The sequence below is a fragment of the Eubalaena glacialis genome, chromosome 17, assembly GCF_028564815.1.
Source record: "Eubalaena glacialis isolate mEubGla1 chromosome 17, mEubGla1.1.hap2.+ XY, whole genome shotgun sequence".
Classification (NCBI taxonomy): domain Eukaryota; kingdom Metazoa; phylum Chordata; class Mammalia; order Artiodactyla; family Balaenidae; genus Eubalaena; species Eubalaena glacialis.
In genome coordinates this window covers 43,872,143-43,888,032 of record NC_083732.1, presented here as the reverse complement: position 1 = coordinate 43,888,032, position 15,890 = coordinate 43,872,143, and positions in this window count along the sequence as shown.

Sequence of the window (15,890 nt, the reverse complement as noted above, 5' to 3'; positions counted from 1 at the left end):
TAGCACATTCTGTTGAGGTATATGGGTAGCAATATTTGCTATTGAAATATTGCCCCCTTGCTGCACAGGGTTGTTTAATCATCCAGTTTATTCTACCTTCCTTGTGGTGCCATCCTGCTACTCAAAGGTGAGGAAAGTGTTAAGTCCTTGTAGCCAGGAAAGTAGAAGAAAAGAAAAACAATGACGCTAATCCAGAGCTCACAGCCACAAGAACTCCAAGAGTGGGCAGTTTTGCAAAAGCAGAATGGGAAAATAATACTCCCTAGCTCAGAGCATTCAATCTAATAAAATGATGAAGGAAATGGATTTCGAACAGAATGCATTCATCATACGTGGTTTCCCTTCTGTTTTAAGCAATTGAAACAAGTTATATCTCATTTTGGAAAACTGAGAATAAAGTCATACAGGCACAGTGGGGTTTGCTCTAAATATTCATTACCAAAACGGTACCAAAAGACTTTATTTGCTTTGACCTTTTAAGTGAGGCTGTAGTGTGGATGGGAAAATGATACTTCTTGACACTCAACATTCCTGCTCCTAGCTCTTGCTTTCAGAGGCACTAAGGATTTTTTTCCTGACATCTCAGGATAACCAGGCAGCAGATAAGAACTTCACAGGCTATCAGAACCCTGTGTGATCACTCCTTTCCAGCATCTTCAAAGGGAGGCAAGGAACAGAGGGCTTCATTTTTAGAATCAGTTTATGTGGCTGTTCCACGGCGTAGAAGAAGTTACACAGGTGTTTCAGGCCTTTGATTTTTTTTTTTTGTTCATGTTTCCAAAGAGAAGGTATGGGATAAAGCATTCCCGATGGTTCCAACCAGAGACGTCAAGCCAAAGCAAGCAGATGCTGGTGTCACATTCACAGCCAATGAATGTAATATCTGGTTTTTCATAACTACTCTTCTAAAGAGTATAAATAGAACACAGTATAAAGATCAATGAAACAGGGGGAGCCATGCTCTGTGCCCTCTCATCTCACTGAGCTCTCCAAATGAGTCCACATCCTCCTGCCTACATTTCCTGAGCTCCCTGTTAGACACCAAAATCACTGAAAAAGCTGCTAATGTGTACGCTCCTCCTTAAAGGTTCATCACACAGTCTTTGCGGAGGTTCAAGATGTGGCTCTTAATCATCTACCAGATGTTTTTATTTACTAGTTGTTATTTAAAATAGCTTGTAGGGTGTTCTTATTTCATTCTGATCTCATTCCATTTGGAAATCTTTAAAAGCATGAAACATATGTATTCCTAAAGCAAAGACGCAGCAGCAATAATCAGGGCTGTGATAGTGTTTTGTGAAATCCACACAAAACCAGTCAACTGCATGAACATGCTGAACACTATTTCATACTAGTCTTAAGTAATAAATAAAATAGGAACATTTTAATGGGGGTGGAGTGAGGACAGTGGATGCTGTCACTGCCCCTGGTCAAGATCTTATTTTCCTGGTCAGTATACCTAGCCCCCAGCTTTTGATGGCTAATGGCTTATAGTTGCCTTCTCCAGAGAATTTCCCTAAGCTGATCTAAACAGGAGTATTCTCCCTGAAGGTTATTCTGATGCACACACGTGCACGTGCATGCACACACACACACACACACACACACACAGACACATATGCACTCCAGGGCAGCCTGCTGCCAATAACTGACTAAAGTTGTATATAGGACCTGTCCCATTGATCACAGTGCAATTCATACCCCAGAGCTTCCCAAGGGATCAGCCTGAAGCTGGACACCAGCTGGGACCACATTCTTATATAGACTTGCCCCATCCTTCCCTAGCCTGCCTCTCTCACAGTATCTCTCTTAAAAGCACTCCTTGATGCACTAAAATTCCTTCTCTGTTTCTTGGGAATCCAACCTATAAGTGGGAATATCTAAATAACCATTAGGATTGAGGTTATAAATCAATCAAAATATGGTCTGTACTCTGAAGAGAGAACAGAGGTGGCAGAGAGCAAAAAACACAGAGTTGAAGACACTACCTGGCACTGTTCAACAATTGTATTATTTTTTAAGTAGATGAATAAACAAACAAAAATAAGTTGAAGACTGCTATGGTTATATTGAGAGGCACTAATGTCAGTCATTATGAGCTCAGGTTCTGCAGCAGACATTCGGGTTCAAATCTGAGTGCCTCCTTTCTCTGGTGCGGTGACCTTGGACAAGTCACTGAACTACTTTTTTTCTTAGTTTTCTCATCCATAAAATGGAGATAACAACAGTGCCTATTCATATGGTTGTTATAAGCATTAAATGAGTTAATTAATGTAAATTTTGGAACAGCCTGTAATACAAAGTAAGTACTCAAAAGAAAGATAGCTTTTATCAATATTATACATGTCTGCAGGAATAACATTGCCTTAATCAACAACCATTATAAGTACCAGATGTGGGACACTCCAAACTTTTCAAAATGACAAGGTGCCTTTCTCTGCTCTGAATCTTGGGGAGTATCACTGAGATTGGATATAATGGGTTCAGAAAGCAGTCTAGGCTTCACAGAACACAGCAGAATATTAATCATTCATTCAACAAATATCATGTACTAGGAACAGTTCTGGAATTTGTACACATAACAGTGAATTGACCATGTTTTTGCATTTATAGAGCTTATAGTCTAAGAGTGGACAAAGACAATAAGCAAATGAAAATAAGATTTCCTCAGATAGTGATAAGAGCTATGGAAATAGACAGTACTGATCTATAGTGATGTTGTCCAATAGAACTCTCTATATGATGGAAATGTTCCATATCTGCACTGTCCTGGTAACTACTAGCCACATGTAGCTACTGAGCACTTGAAGTGTGGCTAGTGTGACATAAATAAATAAGTAAATTTCTAATTTTATTAAATTTAAAATGAAAATCAGAAGAGCTACATGTAAATTTGGATCTATAGAAAGATGAGTGAGAATCCTGAAATAGACCCAAACACATGAACAATAGAATTACGAAAAAATAGCACTACTGAGAGAACACTGCAGAATGAGGAATGAATGGATTTTTCAATAAATGATACTGGGTTATTTGGATATAAAAATAAACAAAACATACAAAATTAAATTTAGCCCCTACCTCACATCATATAAATAAATCAATTCTAGGGATTGTACATCTAAATATTAAAAGTAGAACAATAAAACTTCTAGAAAACAACATAGAAGGATATCTTTACCACTTGGCATAGATAAGTATTTCGTAAACAGGACTTACAAATCACTGGACATAAAGGAAAAGATTGATAAAGTCGAGTTTATTAAAATTAAGAAATTTCATTCATCAATATAACTTTATGAGATTTTAAAAAGCAAACCACAGTGTGTAAGAAGATATTTGCAACAAATACATCTGACAAAGCACTTGCATCCAGAATATATAAAGAACAAATCATAACAAAAAGGCAGAGAATTTACTAGAAAAAATGGAAAAGACTTAAGCCTTCATAATATTGCAAAAAGGGAGATATCCAATTAGCCAATAAACATATGAAAAGATGCTCAATCTCATACATAGTCAAGGAAATGCAAGTAAAAAAAGAAACATGAACTACCACTGCACACCCACCAGAATGGCTAAAATTAAGAAGACAGATGATAACAAGGGTGCGTAGGATATGGAGCAATTAGAAACTTATATAAAGTTGTAGGGAATGCCAATTAGTATAATCAGTTTTGAAAACCGTTTGCACACTCTCTTATCCCAGCAATTCCTTTGCTAAATATATACCTAATAGAAGTGTATGCAAATGTGCTCCAAAATATGTGTACAGTAACCTTCATAGCAACACTATTCATAACCCGAGAAAGAAACCAATGCAAATACTCATGAACAGAAGAATAGATAAATAGTGGTGGATTCATACAGTAAATTATTATACAGAAATGAAAAATGAATAACCACTGCTATATGAAATAAATAGCATGCATGAACCTCACAAACATAATGTGGAATTAAAGAAGCCAATTAGGAAACAGTACACACTATATGAACAGCAAATACCTTACCTCGTGTTCAAAATCAGGCATGGTGACCTTGGTGGGAGAGGAAGGCTCATGGGGAGATAAAGATATATTATTTTTTGATGGAAGTTAGTAACATTTAGCTGAATAATTTTCTATATGTTTCTTCAATAAAAAGCTTATTTAAAAAAAAAGCACATCACCCAATAGAATGTATAGTTTGACCCCACCACATACTGTGAGAATAAATATGTGCGTACCTATTCAGAAGAGTAAATTATCTTTCTTTGGGTGTTTGGAGGGAATTACTAAAAATTTGTTTTTAATTCCCTTATCATATGTTCTAATTTATTTGAAATAAACACATATCACTTGATAAAAAACATTTTTTTCCATTTATAACAACAAGAACAACGACAAAAAATAAAGTGAATAGTAAGCAAAGAGAAGATGGAAGATCAAAGGAAAGATTTGTTTTTAGAAGACATGAGAGATCTGAGTATTCTTATGTACTGAGTGGGGAGAGTTACACAGAGGCAAGGGCTGAGAGATTTCATTTTGTTTTGTTATTGCAGAAATTGAAAGAATTGTTTTATCCATTGATACTATGGAAGGGACAGATCTAGTCATAGTATACGCAGCTTGCCAGAATTTGCCTTAGACAAGAGCTATTCTTTTTATTAACTTTCCTTTCATTTCCATTATAGTCAGCCATTCCCATATATCACCTTTGAAAAGCAGTTAATTCTCTATGAAAATAATAAAGACAAACAAACTGCCAATAACAACAAAAAGCAATAAACAAAACTACACAGAAGCATCAATGTTTTACTTTGCCTTTAGCAAAATCTTCAGATATTTTATCATGATACGGAAGACCTTTCACAATGTAGCACCAACTTTCTTTTCTGGCCTTATTTTCTGTCACCCACATCAGCCCTGCTCTGCTCTAGGCATATCAAAATACATGTGTGCCTCTTGCTGTTTCGTATTTGTATTATGATCTAGCCCCATTCTCCACCTAGCAAAATCCTCCTGGTGTTCTAAGGCTCAGCTCTAATGATGACTTTTGGGGGGAAGTTGTCTAATTTTTCCTAGTTGTAACAGTTATCATCTCCCTGTGTGTTTTCTGAATGCTGTGTAATAGTAAGAGCTACCGTTATGCACCAGGAACTGGGTTTGATATCAATATTGCTAATTCTCAAGACTACTGCTAGATGTAATTACACGTTTTATCAGATCAAAAAACTGTCCAAGCTCACTTAGCCAGTGAGCTGCTCCAGGATTTGACCTAGATCTGTTTTCTCTAAACCAATATTCTTATGTATGTGTCTGACTCCCCACTACATGGTGCACTGAAAGCAGGAATCGTGCCCTATTAATCTTGGTTTCCCCAACACCTGGCACAAGACTACCTATCTTAAGTAGAGATAAATGCTTGCAAAAATGAACTGAATTTGGGAAGTATAACATGTGATGTACTGAATTATGTCCTCTTAAAAGTCCTATGTTGAAGTCCTGGCCCCCAATACCTCAGAATGTGACTGTATTTGGAGACCGGGCCTTTCCAGAGGTAATTAGGTAGAATGAAGTCATATGGGTTGGCCTTAATCCAATATGACTGGCATCTTAACAAGAGGAGGAGATTAGAATACAGACACACTCAGAGAAAGGACCACGAGAAGACATTGAAAGATGATGGCCAACTCCAAGCCAACGAGAGAGACCTCAAAAGAAATCAACCCTGCTGACACCTTGATCTCAGACTTCTAACTTCCAGAACTCTGAGGAAGTAAATTTCTGTACTTTGTTATCACAGCCTGAACTAATATAATCACTTTGGTCATGAGGCCCTAGTATGTGCCTTATCAAAGTTCTGCTGAATTACTTTCTATCTCTTTTTCTGCTTTGGCTTCTTTCTGCTGGGTTTGCAAATCTTCCAGTTCCTGATTCCTCTTTACCAGCCATCCCCAGTCTCCTACCATTTTATTCTTCCCTTGGAGTTTGTGGTTTCCTGTTTTTACCCTTCTATGTGATTTCTCTTTCTAGCTTTGCCTTTTGCATTGGTCCTGTTTTAGGCTTGCTTGCCTTATTTGGACTAGTTGTGGCTTTCTGTCATTTTACATTACTGTCTGACCAGAGTTGCCAGATTTAGCCAAAAAAACAATATTGTTATCCAGAACTCAAATTTAACTCAGTGTCTTGTCGTTTACCCACCACCAGAGTCTTAAGTGTCCTCACTGTGGCACAATTAATTATGAAGTGGGGAAAAACTTATATCTGCAGTTTTAAAAAATGAATGTCAGGATTTAGAGCAAGGCATTGAGTTCAAATTCTAACATTCCCACTAAGTTTCCAAGTAACATGGAACTATTCATTCTGTCACTTAGTCTTACTTCATCTGTAAACCATTAGCACATTCCTTGTCAAACCTATCTGAGAAATGGAAGATTTAATTCCATTCTATTTATATCAGTCCAGCCAGCTCCTCTAAATTGTTGGGCTCTTTATTATTTTTCAAATCCTTCATCATGCTTCCTCCAACTAGAACTGAGGCAATGTCAAAGTGCTAGTTTGTTTCATTCTCCGTCCCATCCCTTCTCCTCCCCTGCCACCCAGTTCTAAGGAGCCTTTTTCCATTCATTCCTTTGGTATGAACCAGTGGAAACATCCGCAAGCCATTTACAAACCCCACCCCATAACCCTATCCCCACCCCAGCATTGGCGGCGTCTTCTACAAATAATTCTTTTGGAAAAAGAGTGTAAGTTGTTTACCAACTTCATAAAGCTCTTCTGTAAATAAACCAGTTTAAGTTTTGCTTGTGATCTGCTTTTTTATTCAAAGAGCTGAATCAATAGTATGTTTTGTGACTCTGCTTAAAGGGATACACAGTTAAGAAGTTTAACAGAGACAGCATGGGCCATAGAGCAGTTGCCCAGCCTTGGTAGATGTCGATTAACTCCCCAATGTTCCCTTTTAGACAGATGTTACCTAGGAAACTTGCCAAAATGCATGCATGCTCTGTTAGCAGCAAAGAAGTTAAATAGAAAGCCACTTCCTCCTTTCCCTGAATGCATGCTTGAAAAACAGAAACTATAATTAAATGCATATGTGGCATTTTCACAATATGTTAGGTTGGTGGTTCTGATTATTATCATATGTACCATATTTGATCTGGTAGAACATATGAAAATGTTTATATACTTTTACATTATGGTTTAACAACACATATAAACACTTAGGTACAAAAAGATTATAAATTTTGTTAAAGGCATTGAATTACTGTCAAAAAGAGAGAAACTTTAGCAATTATCCCTGTATTTTTGCAAAACTTTTGTCACAGAACAAACTGTTTCCAAAAGTAAAACTGTATGGAGAACCCAAATTGAGGAAGTGAGATTGAAATGTGTCAAATAAATAGAATATATTTTGTTGGAGCCCTCTTTTAGGGCTCTGCAAGAATGTGAGAAATCGGGGACCAGGGCAGGTCCTGAGCTCATCCAACTCTTGCTCCACTTGTGAAATGTGAAGCAGTGGGAGTGGAGAGGGAGAGAATCACCCAATATCACAGAACAGATGCATGCTTGTGAATTATTGAGAACCTACTATGTTCCCAGGCACTTTTCATACATGAATTATATCTTTACAACAAACTGACTCTCACATTATAAACATGGAAACCAGTTCAAAAGTTTTAAGCAGACTTCCCTTTGTCATTTAGCTGATGAAAGGCAGAACCTGGAGCAACAGCTACAGGCAAACCCAGGTCCCAGGGTAAAAGCTTCCTCTGCCTCAGGAGGATGAGTGTAGCCTTAGTCTGAGCTTCCCCTCTAAAGTGTTAGTGGTGTTACATTAATTAAACAAGGAGGCCATTAGACTGAGGGGGACTCTAGTGCTGGGAAGCCTGCATAAGCAAACCAAGATCCAAGCATGTAAGTGCTTCAAGTTAAGAAATTGAAACCTAAGGATAACCAATCACAAAGAACCAACCAGGCTTTAAGCTACAGCCAATCAATAATTTCCTTACTTTGCTTCAGCCTCTTCTCTATAAAGTCTCTCCCCAGCTCCAGTTGGCACAGCACTGCTACCACTTACAGTTTGGTGGTGCCTGATTCCAATAGATAAAATTTTAATATGCCTCAGTTTAGCTTTTAACAGGGTGAAGGGATTCTGTAATTTTATATCTGTGACTTGTACTAACTTTGTATTGTTCACTAGAAAGATAGCAAGTAATATGCAAAGTAATGTTTGAACAAATTTGTGTGTCATCAACTCATAAAATGTCAAAGCTAGAGAGCCTTAGAATGGCATCTAGTCCATTCCCTTCATTTTAAAGATGAGGTACCCGAGGTCAACTAGCTGTGTGACTTGGGATCAGAGTGAGCGTGTTTCAGAAATACCACCCTTTGGCATCCTCATATCTCTGATTCTAGGGCAGAGGAGTAGGCGACTGTAGCTGGGATTCTGTCTGCAGTCTGTAAATGTTAGTGGGTCTTCCTAGGCCATGAAGTCAATGGGAATGATCTACTGCAAAGATGGAGAAAGCTCTCCCAGGATGTTTAAGCATGTAGATAACCCAGCCTATTAGGGCAGTTTCTCCTAATGTTTTTTGCTTAATGTAGAGGATCAGTTAATCAAACTGCTGCAGCTAGTGCCAGCTGTTTCTTACCTGATTGACAGAGCTGGAGTGCCCACTGGAGGGAGCCTCTGCAGGCCTCAGTTGTAGTTGTAGATGAGCTTTGTGGCTGGAGGGAAGTTAAGATGCCCTGAAGTCTAGACACAGAGACTCATCTTTAAAGGTGGAATAAGGGGCCATGGAGAGGGGCAGTTATAAAAGCACAGCTCAAGAGTCTGATGGCCTAATAATGACTAGAAGCAACCACCCTAGTGCTCCCTTCTGACTTAAACTATTAGAGGTACCCACTGTGATTTATAAAGAGAAGGGAGTAGAGATCAGCTTCCTTTCTTCCTCCCTCCCGGTCCTCTAATGCATTTTGAAGTTTGGTGATATCACAGGAGCCACTTTCATGCATTTCTAGCTGTGAAGCAGATCACAATTACCAATTATAAGCAAAGTAGTTTAAAAAAAACACATTTTAGGGAGTGTTTTTAACAACATATGGTTGGGTACTGACAGGATACAGCACAAAGGCAGCAGAAACATATTTGGTAACAGAAGCATTTTCATTAAATCCACTTTTTCCTTCTCCTTCTTCCCATATCCAAGGCTGTTTAGGACAGGGATTAGTGCCAGTGCTCAGGAAAGGACAAGATTGCTACTGATCTCACAGGGAATGGGGCACATGTGCAAAAGATGTAGTGGGCAACTTCCAGGACTTCTAGTTCTTTACATTATGCTCACATGAAGAATGTTCCCTTATTCCTTCTTTTTAGTCTAGTTGCTCCTTAGGCTCTCATTCCCAGTGGCCTTATTTCTTTAATTCTTTCCCTATTAAAGTACAACCATGGGAAAAAGCTAATTATGTAAAAACAAGACATGAGAAACTATAGCAGAAGATGACTCACTAATCCCCAAAGGCACCCCAAATTAGGTCTATCATACTAATTTTAAACTATTTATTGAGTACCTACTAAGTGCAAGTGTTGACTAAGAGCTGTGCAAAATACAAAAGCATCGCAGAGGCTAGTAACTAAAGAAGGGCCTGGATGTTGTTTGGGAGTGGTGGACCCGTGGCATGCTTTGAAAAGGTTTCTAGTAGGAATCTGGTTCAGTAGAAATCCACACCACTGTTGATTGGAGGACTTTGCCATAGACTGGCAGTTCTCTGGTATCTCACAGAAACCTCACAGCAGCCCTGCAGAAGAAAAATTAGTTTCTCTCAATTTACAGATTGGGAAACTGAGACTCAGAAAAGTTAGATAATTTTCCAAAAGGCACATAGCTAAAAAAGGTAGACAGGTTATCTGACTCCCAAGTCCTATTTCACAACTTAATTTTTAACATACATACCACAGTTCTGGAGTTCTGGGCAAGACAGTGAGTTGAGTATAGCTGTTTAATTATCTTATAATGAAAGAGTACTAGAAAGCAGTTGGAGGAGACCCAGGAGAATATGACTGACAGCCCTCAACTCAGAGAGGAGGTGGCTAGAGCAAGAACAGACTAAGTACCACATAATGGGAGATACTTTGGATCAGAGGCAAATTTACCTGCAATGATTGCCCAGTGTTCTGACTCAAACTCCATTTCCACCACTCTTAGTCTGCAGAATACCAAAGCTAGTCAAGTAAAACTATGATAAATAGTTTTTTACTTTTTTAATTTGAAAATGAAAGAATTAGAGGCCCACATCATTCTCAATTCCAGACTAACTTTAAGTCAATCCTGGGTAAACATGGACTTCCCTATGCAAAGATAAGTAAAAAGGAATCACCATGCTTTTGAAATTATATCACAGTTCAGAAGAAAAAATAGTTCTGAGATCATCATAGGTACCTTCCCTTGAAATATATTTACTACAAGGAAAAATATATTTTAAAAAATTCTCATTTGCACTTTCCTATACACACAAGTATACAGTGAATCAAACAAAATGCAGTATTAAGTCATAAAGAGAAAAAGATCTTGGATAAGAAAATTTATAATGTGAAAGACATGATTTTGCAATTAAAAATTATAGAGTAGTCTTTCCATGATATAGAAGATATAACAGAGAATGAGTTTCGTAGAGGACAGATTAAATAACTCCAAATAGAGTTCCAAGGAACAAGATAAAGAGATCAATATTTTGATGAGAAACAAGATCGGATCCAGTTGATATTGCACACGTATTTAGGATTTTCATTGCGGTGTGCATCCACCTGATATTTCAGATATCCAAGGGAGTCAGAAAATATAACCTTTAATTATTTTCTGTAAGAAAATTTGAACATGTCCTCTAAGAAGTTAAGATATTAATCAAAATAAGAAATTCAAATTGTGCCTATAATTAACAATACCATATAGTATACTTAAAATTCTACCAAGAAGGTGGATCTTATGGTTAGCATTCTTATAACAAAAATAAAATAAAATAAATGAAGAGGGCAAGTCACCCCTGTTAGGATGTCTATTATCAAAAAGACAAAAATAACAAATGCTGTTGAAGATGTGGGGAAAAATAAACCCTTGTGCACTGTTGGTGGGAATGTAAATTGGTGCAGCCACGATGGAAAACAGTATGGAGTTTCCCCAAGAAATTAAAAAAAGAACTACCATATGATCCAGCAATCCCACTTCTGGGTATATATCCAAAGGAAAGGAAATCATTATCTTGAAGAGATATCTGGGTAGTCAAGATGGTGGAATAGGAGGACACGGAATTCACAGGTACATAGGGAATTCATCTACAGATGGAACAATTCCCACAGAGCACCTGTTGAACATTAGCAGAAGACTTCAGACACCTAAGAAAAATGAAAGGAAGAGAAGAAAAAAGGAATCAAAAAAGGGACCAGCAACCCCAGTGGGAAGCTGAAGGTGAGTGGAAGTTCCCACACTCAGAAAAACTCCCTCATGGTGAGAAAATCAGCTGGGATAGAAAAGGACTTTCAGGCGATCACAGGAGAACACAGCTGACAGTCTGTGGAAGGCAGGACAAAGTAAGAACTGCATGCAGGGTCTACACTGCAGCTCTGCGCATTCCTAAATCATGAGTTCCTTGTTGTGAAAGGGGCCTGGGTGCTGGAAGTGGGGTATGGAGTGCAGACCCAGGGAAGGGACAGCTGTTGGCTGTGAAAAGACAGCCTGAAGGGACAGGAGTAACAAGCTCCACAACCGGGAAAGTCTGCAGAAAAAGATTGAGATACCATAAAAGCGAGGCATCATTGTTGAGGGGCACACAAGGGACAGAGCCACCATTATAACCCCTTTTCCTAACCTCTGGCTTCTTTGGCTTCTGCGGGCACTAGGAGGAGCTCCCATCTGAGCTGGTCTGCTCCCCCATTTGGCTGGGGTCTCCTCCACCCATGTGGGTTCCAGGGCCCTGAGAGCCACCCATCCCAAAGCCTCATTGGGACTCAGTCCTGGGTGCCCCTGCCTGAGATAAGAGTCTGCCGATGCTGGTGGGAGAAGAGTGTTGAAGCGTGGGGCTGGGAGAACAGATTAGGGGAGAGGAATTGTGTGGGCTGTGTGAATACAGTAGAGGGGATGAGAGTGAGGGTATGTGTGGCCAGGAATGCCCCTAGAGGAAGCATGGTCTGCCTGGAAAGTGAGGCTCCATTGTTGAGAGGTGCATAGGGTGCGGGCCCACCACTGCTCCCATTCGCCAGTGCCACAGTCTGTTCCAACTGCCTGCAGGACCCTCTGCTGCAGGCAACTGGCAGACACTTCAATTGTGACAGCAGTACCCAGGCCCCAGCAAGAGTGAGTAAGTGTGCCCCAAGCAGCCACTGCTTTTGCTTCCTCCTGCCTGAGCAAGGAACAGACACTTGAGGGTGGTGCACATGCAGAGGTGGGGTCAAAACCAAAACTGAGCCCCAGGGGAGGTGTGACTAAGGAAGAGGAATAGAAATCTTTCCATGCAGCTGTATAACTGTGGATTAAATACCCAAGATCTGCAGGGTAAATCCTGCATCTGTGGAATACCTGAATAGATGAATGTTTCAATATTTGAGATTGGTCTAGCCTTCACAGCACTGGACTCTGGGGACAAGTACACTCAGGAATCAGGCCAGGTCAGAGTCTGTGCTGGCTCCACAGTGCCCACAGCAGGTCCAAAGACCTACCTAGAGGTATTGGAAGGCCTCCTGGGGATTGGTTCTGGCTCAGAGTGGGAGCAAGGACACTGACAGAGGAGGCCCCAGGAAAACATTCTTAGTACTAATATTATTTTTTGTTTGTTTCATTTTGCTCAGTTGTTGGTGTTGTTGCTTTTATTATCTTTTCTTTTATTTTTGATTTTTATTCTTATTATTTTATCTTGTTTCAATACCTATAATTTTTTATTTTTCTTTTTTACTTTATTTTTTTGTTGCTTTGTGGTTTTTCCCTTGTTTTTGTTCTTTGTTATCTGTTCTTTATTTTATTTTATTTTTTTCATTGTTTTTATGTGTATATTTTGTTTCCTTCCCTTTTGTGTTGTCCGCCATCTGTTTTTATTTTTCATTCTTTGTTTTTGTTAGTTTAGTCCTTATTGACTGTTCTCATATTAGAATTCTTTTCTTTGTTGGTCTGTTCCTTTGATTTATTTTATTTTTCTCTTTTTTCTGAATGTGTGTGTATCTGTGTGTTGTGCTGTTGTTTGCTGCTGTTTGTTTGATGTTGTTTTTGTTATTTGTCTTGGGTTTTGTTCATCTGCTTGTTTTCTTTTCTTTCCTTTTCTTTTCTCTTGGGCCACACTGTGTGGCTTGTGGACCCTTGGTTCCCCAGACAGAGGTCAGGCCTGGGCCTCTGGGTTGGGAATGTAGAGTCCAGGACTCTGGACCACCAGAGAATTCCCAGGTCCAGTGAATATTAATCAGCATGCATGCTCCCAAAGGTATCCATATCAGCACAAAGACCAAGCCCCACACAACTGCCTGCAGGCTCCAGTGCTAGACACCTCACGCCAAACAACCAGCAAGACAGGGACACAGCCCCACCCATCAGTAGGCAGGCTGCCTAAAGTTGTATTAAACTCGCAGACACCCCAAAATACACCAACTGATGAGGCCCTGCCCTTCAGAGGGAAAAGACTCAACTCCACCCACCAGAGAGCAGGCACCAGGACCTCCCAGCAAGAAGTCTACACAAGCCCCTGGGCAAATCTCACTCACCAGGGGGCAGACAACAGAAGCAAGAGGAACTGCGACCCTGCAGCCTGTGGAAAGAAGACCATAAATTCAGTAGGTAAGAAAAATGAGATGACAGAGAAATACGTTGCAGATGAAGGAGCAAGGTAAAATCTCACAAGACCAAATAAATTAAGAGGAAGTAGGCAATCTACATGAAAAAGAAATCAGAGTAATGATACTAAAGATGACCTAAGAACTTGGAAGTAGAATGGAGGCACATATCGAGAAGATTAACAAAGACTAAAGAACAAACAATCAGTGATGAACAACACAATAACTGAAATGAAAAATACACTAGAAGGAATCAACAGCAGAATAACTGAGGCAGAAGAATGAATAAGTGAGCTGGAAGATAGAATGGTGAAAATAAAGGCCGAGGAGCAGAATAAAGAAAAAGAATGAAAAGAATTGAGGGCAGTCTCAGAAACCTCTGGGACAACATTAAATACACCAACATTTGAATTATAGGGGTCCCAGAAGAAGAACAGAAAGGGAAGGACATGAGAAAATATTTGAAGAGATTACAGTCAAAAACTACCTTAACATGGGAAAGGAAATAGGCAATCAAGTCCAGGAAGCACAGAGAGCTCAATACAGGATAAACCCAAGGAGAAACATGCCAAGACACATATTAATCAAACTAACAAAAATTAAATACAAAGAAAAAATATTAAAAGCAGCAAGGGAAAGCAACAAATAACCTACAAGGGAATCACCACAAGGTTATCAGCTGAGTTTTCTGCAGAAACTCTGCAGGCCTGAAGCGAACATATGGCAGAACATATTTAAAGGGATGAAAGGGAAAAACCTACAACCAAGAATATTCTATCCAGCAAGGACCCCATTCAGACTTGATGGAGAAATCAAAAACTTCAAAGACAAGCAAAAGCTAAGAGAATTCAACACCACAAAGCCAGCTCTACAACAAATGCTAAAGGAACTTCTCTAGGCAAGAAACACAAGAAAAGAAAAAAGACCTACAAGAAAAAACCTCCCAAAATTAAGAAAATGGTAATATGAACATACATATCTATTATTACCTTAAATGTAAATGGATTAAATGCTCCAACCAAAAGAAACAGACTAGCTGAATAGATACAAAAGCAAACCCATATATATGCTGTCTACAAGAGACCCACTTCAGAAATAGGGACACATACAAACTGAAAGTGAGAGGATGGAAAAAGATATTCCCTGCAAATGGGAATCAAAAGAAAGCAGGAGTAGTAATACTCATATCAGACAAGATACACTTTAAAATAAAGGCTATCACAAGAGACAAAGAGGGACACTACATAATGATCAAGGGATCAGCTCAAGAAGAAGATATAACAATTGTAAATATCTATGCCCTCAACATAGGAGCACCTCAATACACAAGGCAAATGCTAAGAGCCATAAAAGGGGAAATTTCCAGTAACACAAAAATAGTGGGGGATTTTAACACCCCACTTACACCAATGGACAGATCATCCAGACAGAAAATAAATAAGGAAACACAAGCTTTAAATGACAAAATAGAACAAATAGACCTAATTGATATTTACAGGATATTCCACCTGAAAGCAGCAGAATACACTTTCTTCTCAAGTGCTCATGCAACATTCTCCAGGGTAGACCACATCTTCAGTCACAAATCAAGCCTCGGTAAATTTAAGAAAACTGAAATCGTATGAAGCATTTTTCGACCACAATGCTATGAAATTAGAAATCAATTACAGGAAAAAAAGGTAAAAAATACAAACACATGAAGGCTAAACAACACGCTATTAAAGAATCAAGAGATCACTGAAGAAATCAAAGCAGAAATCCAAAAATACCTAGAAACAAATGACAATGAAAACACGATGACCCAAAACCTGTGGGATGCAGCAAAAGCATTTCCAAAAGGGAAGTTTATAACAATAAAATCCTATGTCAAGAAACAAGAAAAATCTCAAGTAAACTACTTAACCTTACACCTAACGCAACTAGAGAAAGAAGAATGAACAAAGCCCAAAGTTAGTAGAAGGAAAGAAATCATAAAGATAAGAACAGAAATAAATGAAATAGAAACTGAGAAAACAATAGTAAGATAAATAAAAGTAAAAGGTGGTTCTTTGAAAAGATAAACAAAATTGATAAACATTTAGCCACATTCATCAAGAAAA